General features: G+C 50.3%; 1 protein-coding gene and 1 long non-coding RNA gene across 2 annotated transcripts in view; one reads left to right on the forward strand and one right to left on the reverse strand.

Annotated features, from left to right (window-relative positions):
* The window catches only part of MTHFD2L (methylenetetrahydrofolate dehydrogenase (NADP+ dependent) 2 like), a 356,021-nt gene that overhangs the window by 227,052 nt on the left and 114,178 nt on the right, over positions 1–14,791 (forward strand). The window lies entirely within an intron of this gene.
* Positions 1–14,791, reverse strand: part of LOC146866421 (uncharacterized) — a 262,209-nt gene that overhangs the window by 53,082 nt on the left and 194,336 nt on the right. Inside the window, exon 2 of the long non-coding RNA XR_014971113.1 lies at positions 2,978–3,083. This is a non-coding gene — a long non-coding RNA (uncharacterized LOC146866421). The remainder of the gene's footprint in view (positions 1–2,977; positions 3,084–14,791) is intronic.

The raw sequence follows: 14,791 nt of genomic DNA on the forward strand, positions 1-14,791 counted from the left end.
CTGCCCCTGACGGCCACAGACGGCCTGCCCTTAGCCCGGGCTTCGCCCGGCGCGACCCGCGCGCGATCCCGCGACGCGGGGCCTGTCGCGATTTTATGGCGCCTCCGGGCGCGAGGACAGCGATGTGGGGAGCAGGGCAGGCTGGGAGGTGTAGTTCCCCTTCACCCAGCGGCCGCTCGATGTCCGGTTGCGGCGGCGGGAGGGAGAGAAGGAGGGAGCTGGTAACAGAGATCACTGCTCGCAGGTCAGAAGCCCCCAGTGTCGACAACAGCAAAGCGCCCGCTCCACCGGGCCTGTCGCGATTTTATGGCGCCTCCGGGCGCGAGGACAGCGATGTGGGGAGCAGGGCAGGCTGGGAGGTGTAGTTCCCCTTCACCCAGCGGCCGCTCGATGTCCGGTTGCGGCGGCGGGAGGGAGAGAAGGAGGGAGCTGGTAACAGAGATCACTGCTCGCAGGTCAGAAGCCCCCAGTGTCGACAACAGCAAAGCGCCCGCTCCACCGGGCCTGTCGCGATTTTATGGCGCCTCCGGGCGCGAGGACAGCGATGTGGGGAGCAGGGCAGGCTGGGAGGTGTAGTTCCCCTTCACCCAGCGGCCGCTCGATGTCCGGTTGCGGCGGCGGGAGGGAGAGAAGGAGGGAGCTGGTAACAGAGATCACTGCTCGCAGGTCAGAAGCCCCCAGTGTCGACAACAGCAAAGCGCCCTCTCCACCGGGCCTGTCGCGATTTTATGGCGCCTCCGGGCGCGAGGACAGCGATGTGGGGAGCAGGGCAGGCTGGGAGGTGTAGTTCCCCTTCACCCAGCGGCCGCTCGATGTCCTGTTGCGGCGGCGGGAGGGAGAGAAGGAGGGAGCTGGTAACAGAGATCACTGCTCGCAGGTCAGAAGCCCCCAGTGTCGACAACAGAAAAGCAATGAGCTTCATCTGAGATGATAGACTGTGCCATGGATACAACATCTACTGGCTTCTGACAGCTAGCAGGTGCAGCGGCTCTCCAGAGGCAGAGCTGACTAAAGTCAACATCTTTCAGACCAGAGGTTCAGAGTAAGATCTTGGCCATGCCCTGTGATGGAGAGGCACTCTTTGACAAGCATATAGATGATCTTCTGCAATCAATCATGACCATCATTGACACAGCAAAGTCAATCTGCATTTTCCAGCAGACACACCAGCCCTGTTAAGGGATGGGGGGCCTCGAGGCAATTTACGTTCACAGGAGGATATTAGTCGTACAAATAACCCTGTCAACAACTTCAACAAGCCTAAAGGCAGCAATTCACACATCAGCAGAATAGGGCTCCGCCGCCAGCCTCATAAACAAAATAAAGTCTTCCAAGAAAGCAAGAGCCTCAAAATAAGGACTCTGTCAGAAGACAGTGTGGTGACAAAGGTGCTGGCTATAATAATATATTTTTTAAGCACTGTTCAAATCACTAATTATCTCAGAAGTTGGGGAAGTGTGGCGACTAGTCCTTATATCATACAGTCATACGTTGGAATTTGTCCAAAGACCTCCTCATAAATTTCCTCAGGGGGGATTCCATTTTCACATTGGTCTGTTACAATTGTATATTCTAACCAGGATAAACAAGGGAAATAAAGCAGTAGTACCCTACGCCAGGCAAAATAATAGTTTTTACTCCTGTGGAGAATGGAGGGCAATTTTAGATCAGCAAAAACTAAGGGGCTCAATACGATGTCGGGCAGAAAGTGTCCACCTGACTCGGTATCGGGACCGACCGACTTGCGGTCGGCAGTTGCGACTGCCGGAATACGATGCGACTGAACACTGTTTGGTCGGAGTCCCATTGTTCCCTATGGGAGCTCATGTTCCACGTGACAAACGGCCCCAACACAGGCTCCTATGGGGAAATGGGATGTGTGCGGAAAACCCTGCACCCTGTCTCAGGCACCCCATGATGCCTGCCACACAGTGCAGAGTTTTACAGGGGGGTCACTTAGCTACCCCCTCGGCCATCAACCATAGGCCGCAGGGCCTAGGGGTCCCTGCTAGGGGCCCACAAAGTGAATTTCCGACAGCCGTTCCATGTCAGACAGGTCAACATGGAAAGTCTGTTGGAAAACGACGCCTTAAACCCGTGGGCGATTTTGGGGAACAATAAAGATCTATGGGGCCCCCAGCATTGGCCTACCAAAATGGGAGCCCCACCCCAGCCCACTCAACAAGTCCGTAATTTGGGATTCATTATTGATGATCAGCTGTCTATGAGACAACAAGCAGTAAAGGTTGCAGCTACCTGCTTTATGGTACTAAAATGGCTAAAAAAATTGTCTGGATGCTTCCCTGCACCACCCAAAGAACCGTGGTCCAGGCGCTTGTGACCTCAAGAATAGACTATGGTAACATCCTCTATTTAGGGGCTAACAAGGATGTTCTACGGAGATTGCAGGTGGTGAAGAACGCTGCGGATAGACTACTATGTTGAATTCCCAACGCTACTTCCATCTCCAGCAAACTACGCGATCTTCACTGGTTGAAAGTGGAAAGTCGCGTTAAGTTCAAAGCCTTGGGCTTTCTATTTAAGATCAAGTTCGGCACTGCTCCCCAGTATCTGCAAGTTCTAGCCTAGCCTTACGAACCTTCACGTCTGCTTCGTTCCACAACCCAGAGAACATTTTTGGTCCCCAGGATAAGACTTTCACGTATGGGCAGCCGCTCCTTTGCCTTTCTTAGCCCTACTTTGTGGAACACTCTTCCTGCATCCCTCAGTCACGAAACAAGCTTTGCAAACTTTCGCAAAGGTCTAAAGACATGGCTGTTCAACCAATAACACCATTACTTTTTTCCACTCTTCAGGTTGGCGCTGGGAAACCCTTTTTCGGTAGCTGTGCGCCTTATGAAAACAATTTAACATAACATAACACCAGTGGTAGGAACACTGCTGTAGAGCTTTCAGGCTGCAAACATAAAATGTGGAGTGAAAGATCCAAATTTCAAATGGTTATTTTGTGCCTTACCCAGGAGCTTACTTTACTTCTCGAAAGGAAGAAATGGTGAGGCCAATACATCCTCCTCCTACCCAGATGATCCACAGAGGTGTATGGGATGATTATGCAAATTGTGCTATGAAAAATAGAGACAAAAAAATAAGTGTAGAATATCACTTAATCGATCAAGCTAAAAACAACAGAGGGAAAACGGCAAGAATCACAAAATAAAGGTTTCCAGATAGTATTCAATTCAATTCTAGAAATCATTATTCGGCCCTATGTGGCCATAAAAGACACATAAAAAATACACAAGTAAATACAAATAAATCGAAAAAGCACACAGAACCATAAAATGCACTTTCAGATTAAAATGACATGTCAAACAAAGATAGACCTAAAACGAAAAATACATATGATCAAAGTGTTAGGTAAAACAGTAATGTTAATAAAATCGCAGGCATGTAAAAAAGGGCAATGCGCAAATACACACTCCTATTGGCTACCCCCTCCATTGATTTTCTAAGTCTGGCTGCCACTTTGAGAAAGGAGATAACCCTTGAGCAGATATTGGGGGTATTCAACAATTGCAAGCAAAGCAGGGCGTTGCCCCAGTTTATGAGAAGGGGCTTGGGAAGATGTTTGCTCGAGAGGTGGAAATTATTACAAAACAGCATAAATGGAACAGCGATTACTCTGATGTGTCGTCACAAGGACAGGGAAAGGCAGAACCCCCAGAGGACTGGAATCTCCAACAAAGCACAGAAGCCTCCTAATCGTCCCTGCTCTAAACCAAACGAGGAGAGACCTCCCCCAATTCGCAAGATCTAGGGAAAGAAAAGGCGGGTTCGGCGGAAGCAAAGAATCTGTGAAAGGTCCACACTGAGGGTTTTGATAACTCAGTTTTCCACCTTAGTTTTGCATTGTACTCTAAAAAGTAACGCTTCACCCTTAGTTTGTCCTCGTTATTAATGCTCCGAGGAGTAGTGAATAGGGAAGACAAGCCCAAGGCATGCGAGGTTTTGGACATGTAATTCAGCCTTGGATTTGTACGCTTCAGTAGGGGGGGGAATGCACCTTATCTGTGATGTAGGGTAAGTTTAGCTCCAAGTGGATGATAAACTGGAACTAGATGGCGGGAGGTGCAAAAACTTCCAACAAATGCATTTTTCTTCTGCCTAGAGGGGAGCGGTGTTGTGGTAGCCCCAAATACCTGCGCCATAGTTAGCGTCCGGGACACACAGGGCATTGTGAACATTATTGAGAGTGGAAACAGTCCCTTTCCCTGTGGGTCTTGGGAGATTGGAGAAGGCACCCGCCACTTTACTAAGTTTAAGGCATGAGTGTTTTAGCTGCGAGTGCCAGGTTCCTGAAGCATTGAAGGTTACTCCTAAATAGCTAAAGTGGCTCATACTACTAAGTGGCTGGCCCCTAAATTAGAGCATGGAGATGTTAATTTTACCAGGCCCACATGCCATTACATGCGACTTCCCATAATTCGTAACCAGGTGAAGGCTGTTCATGAAGGAGACGAAGCGACCCGCAAACATCTTCAAGGCGTTAGGGGTATTGGCCAGTAGGACCACGTTGTCTACATTCAACAGAGCAGCTACCTGGATACAAGCAATCCTAGGGGTGTCTACTAGTGTTGAAGTCAAATGGGACATAAGCTGGTTATATAGATGATAACAAGTAGCAGTGCCAGGATGCATTCTTGTCGCACCCCAAACTTAAGAAGGATATCAGGTGACATTTCCCCATTTGTGCTCAGGCACACTTTTGCTGATAGGTCAGTGTGCATAGAGTGCAAGAAATTCATTAAGGGCAATTCCACCCCAAGATCCAACAACATTAGCCACAACTTGGTCCTGTTCATGGAATCGAGGGCTGTTGATAAGCCCATAAAGGCCAGGTACAGTGGTCAGCGCCTGACATGGACGTATTTGTTAACTAGCAGACTCAAGTTCAGGCATTGCTCCACTGTAACCAGACCAGGATGAAACTCAAACTGGAAGTTGGAAAGAATATTATGTTCTTGGGCCCATAGAGCAAGGCCTTTATATATCATTCTTTCGATTATTTTAACAGTACTATCGATAAGTGAGATGGGCCTGTAACCTTTAGGGGAAATGCGATCTCCCTATTTAAATATGGGCACAATGATGGACTGAGACCATGAGTGGGGGATATTCGCTTTTAAAGTGTGATTGAAAACATTGATTATAAAAGGACCTCATAGATCAGTATCACAATAAATGAGGTCGATTGGGACCCCGTCTGGGTCTGACGCTTTCCCGTCCCGAACTCTGCTATATTGCTGACTCTACTTTCAGCAGAGAAAAAAGGAGGTGTGGTGAGTGAAATAATCTATTCTTTAGCGAGTTACCCATATTAGCATTCACCTCCATGTGATATACTGCAGTAAAATGCGAGACCCAACTTGACCCTGAGGGGCATGTTCACAAGGAGCTATCGCCGAATTAACGGCACTTTATCGCAGCCAAAGTCGTGATAAATTTACCACCCCATTCACAAGCTGGTGCTAACAGCCCACAGCACCAGTTTACCCATGGTAGCAGCCACAAAAATCATCGCCACAGAAGCCCCCCGCAACTATATCTAATGAGATGCAGAGTGGGCCTTCACGTGCCAAAAGCCGCAACAACATCACACCTCAACATTTTCAACGACCAGCAAGATCTGCGATAAAAACGCAAAACAGGCGATAATGTGCGTTAGCACCAGGAAATCTACACCTGCTATGACCTGGTGTAAAGTCATACGGCAGCCTGCACCACAAAAGGGAGCACAGCCCAGGGCCACATCAGAAGGGCAACAGATGCCCTGGACAGACGCAGCTCAGACAATGACAGCGGACCCCCAGGAAGCATACCAGCCGCACAGACCCAACCTCTGACAATGTCACCGTTCACCACAGGCTGAAAGGGACTACCATCCCACACATCCCAACCATCATTGCCTAACAGGCCTACGGCACCAACACAGCGGACAACCAACATCCCATCCCACACCAAGCTGCTGGCTTGGCTGCACCTGTTGGCTCCTGGCACCCCCCAACCAACACCCGCCAGAGTCGGGGGAGTCTCACAGCCAGCCACATCCAAGTCCCCCACACCTGTCCTGGACAGCACCATCACCCAGGTACCCCAGTCCCCATACGTCCAACACAATGTGCAGGTCACACTGGAGACCAAGCAAGGACCATACACCATAGCAGGATGGATGCACGTGTTGGGGACAACCCACAGCACACATGTCCTACCTGTGCCCCCTGGTGACACAGCACACACAGCACACAATCACCGCAACAGAAAGCACATGCCCCACCCTTATGTGCTGGCAACAACATAACACGGTCGCCTTCAAATACACAGCCAGTGTGCATGATTCCTTCATCCTCTGACCGTCCATCATCAACCTGCGTACCCAGGATGGCAACAAGGGAAATGCCCAGCCCTTTGGCAAGTTCCAAATGAACACCCCACTCACCTCAACTCCACAACCATGCAAATCACAACTCTGGCAATGCACACGTCACAAAATCACATCCAACATTAACAACAGCATGCCCACACACCAGACACGACAGAACAACTCACAATGGTTACCTGGCCAAGCCGTGAACATGAGTCATCAACGGCACGGCACCACAGCCACACAACAGCCGAATGTGGGGAGAAGTGGCAAACAGGCATGTGTGAAGGATGCAGTAGTACCATGATTGGAAAAGTACACAATGCCAAGAGTGGCGGAGATGTGCTGGACATACCGCAGTATGCAGCACACACTCATATGCATGGTGACATACACCACTGATGTATGGAGTGTAGTGGTCAGTGGATGCAACCATATCACCACAGCCAGTGGGGGACCTCACAGAGATCTTTCCTGTTACGCCCCCCCCCCCCCCCAAGCGTGACAAGGGTGTGGGCTGGCCCGGCGCACGCCAGGCCAGCATAGGGGTGTGAATAAGAAGCATGTAGCCCTGGAGTTGCCTGCGACGCTGTGCGCCTGCCGGACCCCGGCACGCTGGACCCCGAACCCATCAGGCCCGCCCCTGCGCAGCCAGTCCTCACTGATCACCTCCCAACACCGACGTGTGTCAAGGAGGGCCCACCATGTTCCGGCGCAAGCTCCATGCCCGAGTCCCGTGACCTTGGCAGCCTCCTCAGACCATTACGGCCTCCACGACACAGGCTCACTTTAGTCCTTTTTCGTTGACGTACTCTACTGCCGCCTCAGTCCTACTCTTCGGCTCAGTAGGTTCCATATGTGAAACTGTGTCCTGAGTCATGAATGGCAGTGACCCCAAATCTGGGCCAGCGGCACCAGCACCAGGCCCCACCCAATCAGTGAGGCATAGGTCCATATGGGCTTCCTGCGACACATGGTGCCACTAACCCTGTTCAACGCCAGCCGGCGACACGTGGTGCCACTAACCCTGTTCAACGCCAGCTGGCAATACGTAGATGAGGGACCAGGACTACCCTGCGGACCAGTAGGTCTCACATCCAGCACCTGGGCGCAAATCACGAATGGCAGAGTCCACACCAGTGGTCGCACGGAGAGGAGTAAGAGGAAGATGCGGCTCAGTCTGGACGAAACCCGGGTCACATACACGGAGGTGTCTGAACACATGGTGCCACTGAACCTGAACTACGCAGGCCGGTGGGGCCATCCACCCTATGGCGGTGACACTCGTTGAATGGGCTGTGTTGACCGCTGCCTCCGGCCCTACAACACGGTCAGGTAGGTCACACATTTGTAACTTGGTCTTAATTACACCATGGCAGTGAACACCATTTAAGGCATAGTACAAGTCACTATACTCCTTTCGATGTGTTGACAACAAGTCTGTGTATGGCATCACAACCACACTTGTCCGTGGGCCTACGCGGACTACTGCCCTCAGCCTGCGCTGCACACAAGTGGGTCACAGATTTGGAACTGAGCATCGGCTATTCAAAAGGCAGAATACATGTCAACGCACGCAGGGAGAGGCGTAAGAGGATGACGCGTTGCAGCCCGGAGGGAACAGGATCATCGTTACGGAGGTGATCCAGCACTACCGACAATTGCCCTGGTGTCACTAATTCTGTGCCTCGCCAGCCAACGGCACGTGGCTGTGGGCCACTGCCGACCGCTGCCTCCGGCCTACACTGTGGTCCAGAAGGTCACAGTCTTGATTTGGCAATGGTGGAGTTCATGTCAGGGTACCGGCATAATCGCAGACTATATCCCCACTCAGCACCTGTGCCACTAAGTCTGTTACCCGACATTTATGGACACTCTCGGGTCGTACATTGGTGGAGTCTGAGTCTATGGACTAGGGGCTGTTTTCATCCTCATGTAGCTGATACCGAATTGGCGGTGAAAATTAGGCTGGCACTTTCCACTCCTCCATTTGCTGCTGCCTGATGACATCAGACCTTCCGCATCATGCCCTGAAGGACACCTTCCTCTGTCCCCTGCTAGCCTATGCCACATTCACCTTGGACATCAATGAGGACCTGCCCACTGCGTGTGGACCTACCTCAGTGCAACGCAAATCACCATCCCGTGGCACGGTGCCTGTGCCGGCCACAGTGCATCCGGGGCCACTAACTCTGTGCTGCTCAGGTCTGGGACCCCTTCTGATATATTGGATGACCTCTGTGATGGTGGTCTTGGGGTCATCAACGCCATGTGTCTGTGGCCCTGAGCTGTCCGCAGCCTCCGGCCTCAACTGTGGGCCACCAGGACCCACACATAGATGTTGCATCAACGCAGGAGGCACACGCCATCACCGCAAGGACCACCTCCAACCGCCATCTGCCAGAGTTGATACGGTGGTCCTGACAGACCTACGGAGTTGCTCAACCCTGTCGTGGATGCCATCATCAGCCTGATACGATGCTCAGTACTCCAGGTGCCAGTGACTCAGAGCACTGCAAGCTATTGTCCGTTAGTGATTGAGTTTTATGCTGTGGAGATGTTGCGCAGCTATGTCACCTCATGCAGTGGGGAAGACCTGGGACTATGATGGGGAAGATGTGTCAAGTGTGCGTATGGGAGATGGCACAGACAATGGGAGGCAGGAGGCAACATCCCCAAGGCAGGAATGCAGACTGTAGGTGGTAGTCAAGCTACACACCCGGAACCATTACTGGGTATTGCGCTGTGGAATACGGACGCAACTGTCACCTCAGGCAGTGTGGGAGACCTGGGACGTTGATGAGGAAGTTGATGCAGGTGTAACACACCCCACTGCATCTGCATCAGGACTAACCCGAAGGGACACAATCCTAGCAATTCCTTCACATGTGCACGTTCATGTCTAGTGCCCCTGCCTCAGTGCACTGCAACTCACGGAACCTCCTGACTGAATATTGGGGGATCTCTGTCCTTACTCCGGCTCCCACCATGTTGCTGTGCAGTTGACTCTGTTATGCATGTGTTTTCTGTTTCTGTTGCACTGGTGTCCAATGTTCAAGTTGTTGCCAGCACCAAGCATTCCGTGCTTACTGGCTTACACTCACACCACACACATCCAGCAGAGGCGTCACTGTACATATGGCCCTTCCAATAAACGGGCCGGGCGCAAGTGCCCGTAGCCAGTTCAACATGATATCTACGTGTGTCCCTGTGGTCTTGTATGCATGAGTGCCCTGGGCCCTAGGACATTACAGTGTGCTGTGTACATCGGATGCAGACATGTCACCGCAGGCAGCGGGTTGGAGCTTGGTTATGTAGCTTTGTCGTCACCCACTCAATTCGTAAGGGGAGTGGCCAGGTCCGTTGTACGCCGCGCCAACGTGGGTATGTGACTGCTATTGGCGCGCCCCTGGACGTGGTTCTGTACTGTGAATGTGCATCTGCATGTGTCTCTATGGCAGTGTGGGTCTCCTTTGTGGGGTGTGGGTGGTCCCTGAGGGTGATAGACACCAACGTATGTGTTCTAGCTCGCCTTCCATGGGTTCGGCACCCACCCCTTCCTGTTGGACGACCTCCATTTGGTGTGATGACACATGGCATTGGGGTGCCATGTATGGGTGGGTGAAGTGTTGTGTGCTTGCGTGTGCTTCCTACTGTGTGGTCTGTTTCAGGGGCTGTGTTCTCCTCTGAGTAGCTTGTCTGCCCTGGTCCTGGTGGTGGTTTGTGGTGGATATCCATTGGCTGTTGTAGGGCGTTGGTGTCGACGGTGTGGTGGTCCTCTCCGGCATCACAGATGTGTTGTCTTCTGTGCTCTGCTGGAGGAGTTGTGTGCCGATGACTCCTTTCTTTGGCCAACAAAATCCTTGGAACCATATGTACTATGTTCCTCCGCCAATGTACCACCACAACCAGAATCAGCAGCAGGGCAGGGGAAGAGGCAGAAGGTGAAACGGGCCACAAAAACAGGTCCAATGGCAAGACCAACCAGCCCCACAACAACAGGAACTGATGGAACTGCGGAACAAGAAGAACAACAGAACCTAGTGGTGAATCTCTCTACAAGAAGTTTGACCCCAATTGAAAACAAGGATCTCAACCGGGGCTTGGGTTTCGTACCCACTCCAAACTTGGATCGCTTTCGCTTACATTAAGAACTTCAAGATTTTTCCCGCAAACTACGACTTAAAGCTTACTTTCTCGACAGGGATTATCAAATACAGTCTGGCACTGGTCTACGTATACCCTCTAAATTTACACCTAATGACGCCATGACCCCACACGAGGTGCTCACCTTTGAGCAGGCAGTCATTAAAGCAGTGGACAACATCCCTAACAAACAACACTACACCAACCTACCAGTGGTAGAGAGGTTAACCATCAAACATCTCACTGAGGATACCACATTGACTATAAAACCGGCAGATAAGGGAGGTGCTATCGTCCTTATGAATACTATTGATTACGATCAGGAATGCCTCCGTCAGCGGGCACAGGAAAGACACTATAAGAAAATCAAAAAAGACCCAACAGGAATTCTACTAATGAAAATCAAATCGATCGTCACCTCTACAGAAGCGCGGGGTTGGATCACGAAAAATTAAGCTAGCTTCTTGGTGAACCTGGAAGCACGCACTCCGGCCTTCCATACCCTTCCAAAGATTCACAAGAGGGTGGGAATTGCAACTCAAGGAACTGTGTGTACCTAATCGAATGTCCTTGTCTGCTTCAGTACATCGGCATGACCACACGCCCAGTCAAGACAAGGATCATGGAACATCGAAGCAACATATGGTATGGTAGATCAACAACTAGAATGAGTTCACACTTTCTCTCCCACCCACATGGGGCAGATGAAATGTACTGGACAGTAATTGAAAGCAATCCAAACTGGAGTACGCAGAAACTGTTCGAAACTAAGCAAAGATGGATATTTCGCTTGTCTACACATCACAGGGGCCTAAATGACGACATCTCATGGTCCGAACTTTAATGAATACGGTTACCCATCTGAGAACAAATAACTCCTAATGAATATGGCCCTCTACCATTGAATAAAGGAACTTCTGCATTCACCATACACATAGGTCTCTGAATATGAGTATCCTTTTGGACTTCCATCTATCTAACCTAGATAACCTCTATAACTATACCACACCGTCTATTATGGGACCGTCTTTGGTCTCCCCCTCTGATGATAACCAAACTCTTATGAAAAAGAACTTCTGATGAATACTGTCGCCTATGTTTGAAAATAGGTATTTCTAGATTCATCATACAGATAGGACTCTGAAAACGCGTGCCCTTACATGCACTCATTTATTTAATCCACACGACTCAAATACATTGTTTTTATTGGACCCTCACTGGTCTCCCTATCAGACGTTTAACCATGTCACAATTTTCTATCCTTCTGACACTCATAATTGGTCTGTGTCCTCCTTTCGTGGCACCTCTATTGAATTTCTCCATTTTATTTAGCACCCCTGGATGATTTTCCCTCCCACTGAGGCCCGTCTCAACTCTGGACATAGTCTGTTTCCTTAGTCAGACACATTCATTGGGGACAAGATGTTGACGCCTCACGTGACATCACGTTTCCTTCGAGAACGGGACCCTGCCTTTAAAAATACCGGTGCTTCCGTGATACCGGTAAGAATCAGAGGCCGGGGAGATTTCTAGGAACGACAGGCACTGCCCTCGTCCCAACCTCGGTAAGTGACCTCACCTACCCCTTCTTTACCGGCATGATTTCACCGGCACTGCCTTTGCGAGCTGTCATACTATACTATAATCGACTTGGTGTGTAATACTTGCCACATGCACACCCCTTGACATTCAATTATCTTCACTACGGCATGATTTCACCGGCACTGCCCTTCGCGAGCTGGCATACCTTGCTTTAACCGACTCGTTGATATTCAACTGTTTTCACCACGACCACTTTTTGTAACCATCAGTGGACCTTTCTATACAACGTACGCACTGATATCGGTTGCTCATGTACCGGTGGCCTTAGCTGTCCATCCCGAGCCTTGCACTTGCATTTTAACTGTTATTTCTTTTGAGCGATGCATCTCTATCTAGCACACTTAGAGACAGGGCGATCACGGTGCTGATAGTATGTAACATTACCTACACCTCCACTTGCCGCTTTGTTCAGTACATCACGTTTAGCCCATAGGTGTGATTTTTCAAAATACCCCTTTGAGACAATTGCACGGATTAGAGACTGGGTCTCTCACCTCTATAGCGATGGACACAGGTCTCCCCGCGCCCATAGCACAATGTCTATCCATCTAATTTTATGTATTTGCCTAGTACTGTTTCTTCTCGCAATTTTTGTTTTAGCGGGTCCCCGCCAGTGGTTGGGCCCACTCCCCCTACTTCTATGAAGTGGAGCTTTTCCTTTAACAAGGTAAGACCGAGTAAGGTGGTGACTTGTTGATTGCTTCTTTCATTTTGCGTATTAAGGGCGGGTGCCAGTGGTTGTGTACGCAGGCCGTTTTAGGCGAATCTCTCATCACCTTTGTTTGAGATGTTCACCCTTTTAATTGTTAACCCTGTCAATGTACCTTATCTAGATTCAGCTTGTCTTAGATAGCTTAGAGGTTTTATATAGATATCCTCTGCCACGAATGTGGTCTCCTGAGTCTATTTAACTCATTCACTTTGTGTGTAGATTACATTGGACCAGATCCACTCATGTCGCTTTTTTGTCCTCCTTTTCCCTTGTCTCCCTCTGCACAGGTGGAGCGATACGACGGGTTCCCGATTCGGGACCTTAAATTGATTATTTAGACACCCACATCCGGGATTGTTCTTTACTGGTGTTCCTGTACGGGGTACAACACCTATATATTCTCTCGGTCCTGAAGAAGTGTAGCTCGAATTTGGAGCATCTTGACACGAAACATGTCGACCACACATATCCACTAGCTACCTGGGTACCTTAAGACCTGCTGGTAGCACCACTGTTTTTATCTTAGTCCCAGTCCTACTTCGGAATAAAAATATTCATAGGTCTGAAGCCTATTTTAAACCACTTACTAACTCTAGCACCCACTAAACACGTATTGCCAACATACACCCTTCACATACGGCAATCTCAGATCATAAGAACTCTGCTAAAGAAGCCACCAGGCCCGTCAGACATTGCAGCGCCGGTCTGACGAGGGGCGCCCAATGATGAAGCATGACACCCTAACAGGTGTGTGAGGGCATTACGATCGGAAATTCAGATCTCCCAGTGACATATACTGTAGGCATACAGTGATACCTTACACATGTGTGCCACAACAGAGGAACTGATCTCCTCCTGTGTCTCAGATATGTATGTAGAGGAGCAGAGGAACAGGACCTCTATAAACATCTAGCTCTTCTATCCCCCTTTTGATTATACAGAGTTGTGTGCCCCTCTGCAATGTGAAGGGGAGATGCATGTTGACATTGTGTTGACATGTATGTTGGCGCATTGTTCTGGTTTACATGCAGACTGTTTGGCAATGTGCATTGTGACTGTTTGTGAGGTGCTGGCTTCTTCTGCGGGACAGTGTAGATTTGGACTACATGACGGATGTGAGGTCGTACGCGTACATTTTCATTTCACAGTTCCCTGCTCTGTCAGATGTGGTAGGCATGTTTCTGTGCATGTGCGGAGCCAGTTGTGTCCTCTGTTCTGCAGTGTCAGCTATGCGCATTGTACCACGTTGTCGTCGATGTGGGTGTGCTGTTCTTGCTATTTGTGTGTGCTGCAGTGTGCCAATGGATTGTGGGACATGATCCTGGGTAATTGTGGGTGTGCAGTGTGCTACGCCTCGTTGTGCATGTGTCACTGTGCCCATCTCCCCCCGTCCACCCAATCCCTGTCCGTTACTTTCCCTGTTGATGTCAGGTCCTCTCGAGCTGTGTCCATACTCCCTACTCCTTGCACCGTCTCCACACTGATGACTGTGGCCTGGGTTTCCTCCAGTTCCTCCTGTGGCGCTGGACTGCCACCTCCTGTCGCCGTTTCTGCTTTCCTGTTGGCAGCGGGTTTGTACTGGTTTAGGTTGTCACGTCCTGCCGGCGCCTCATCACCTCCTCCGTTGGCCTCTTCGACACTCCGGCTGCATTCACGGTAATCTGCTTGTGGGTCATTTGCTGGTAGTGTTTTGTCACCTCCGTGACGCTGGTTTTATTTTCCTGCGGTCTGCACCCCGTCTTCCTCTCCCTTTTCTCCTTGGCCTTCCCCGAGCCTGTTGTTCCTTGCTGGTGGTCTGTGGGGGTAGTGGGGTTCGCGTTGTCCTCTGCGCTGGGTCAGGGTGCATCCATGTTGCTCCGTGCTTAGGCTTGTTTCTGATGTGTTGTTTCTGTGGTTTTTATGGTGCATTTTCCCGCAAGACGCGTGGGATTTGCTGGCCTGTGGCTGGT

The sequence above is a fragment of the Triturus cristatus genome, chromosome 2_1, assembly GCF_964204655.1.
Source record: "Triturus cristatus chromosome 2_1, aTriCri1.1, whole genome shotgun sequence".
In the NCBI taxonomy this organism is placed as follows: domain Eukaryota; kingdom Metazoa; phylum Chordata; class Amphibia; order Caudata; family Salamandridae; genus Triturus; species Triturus cristatus.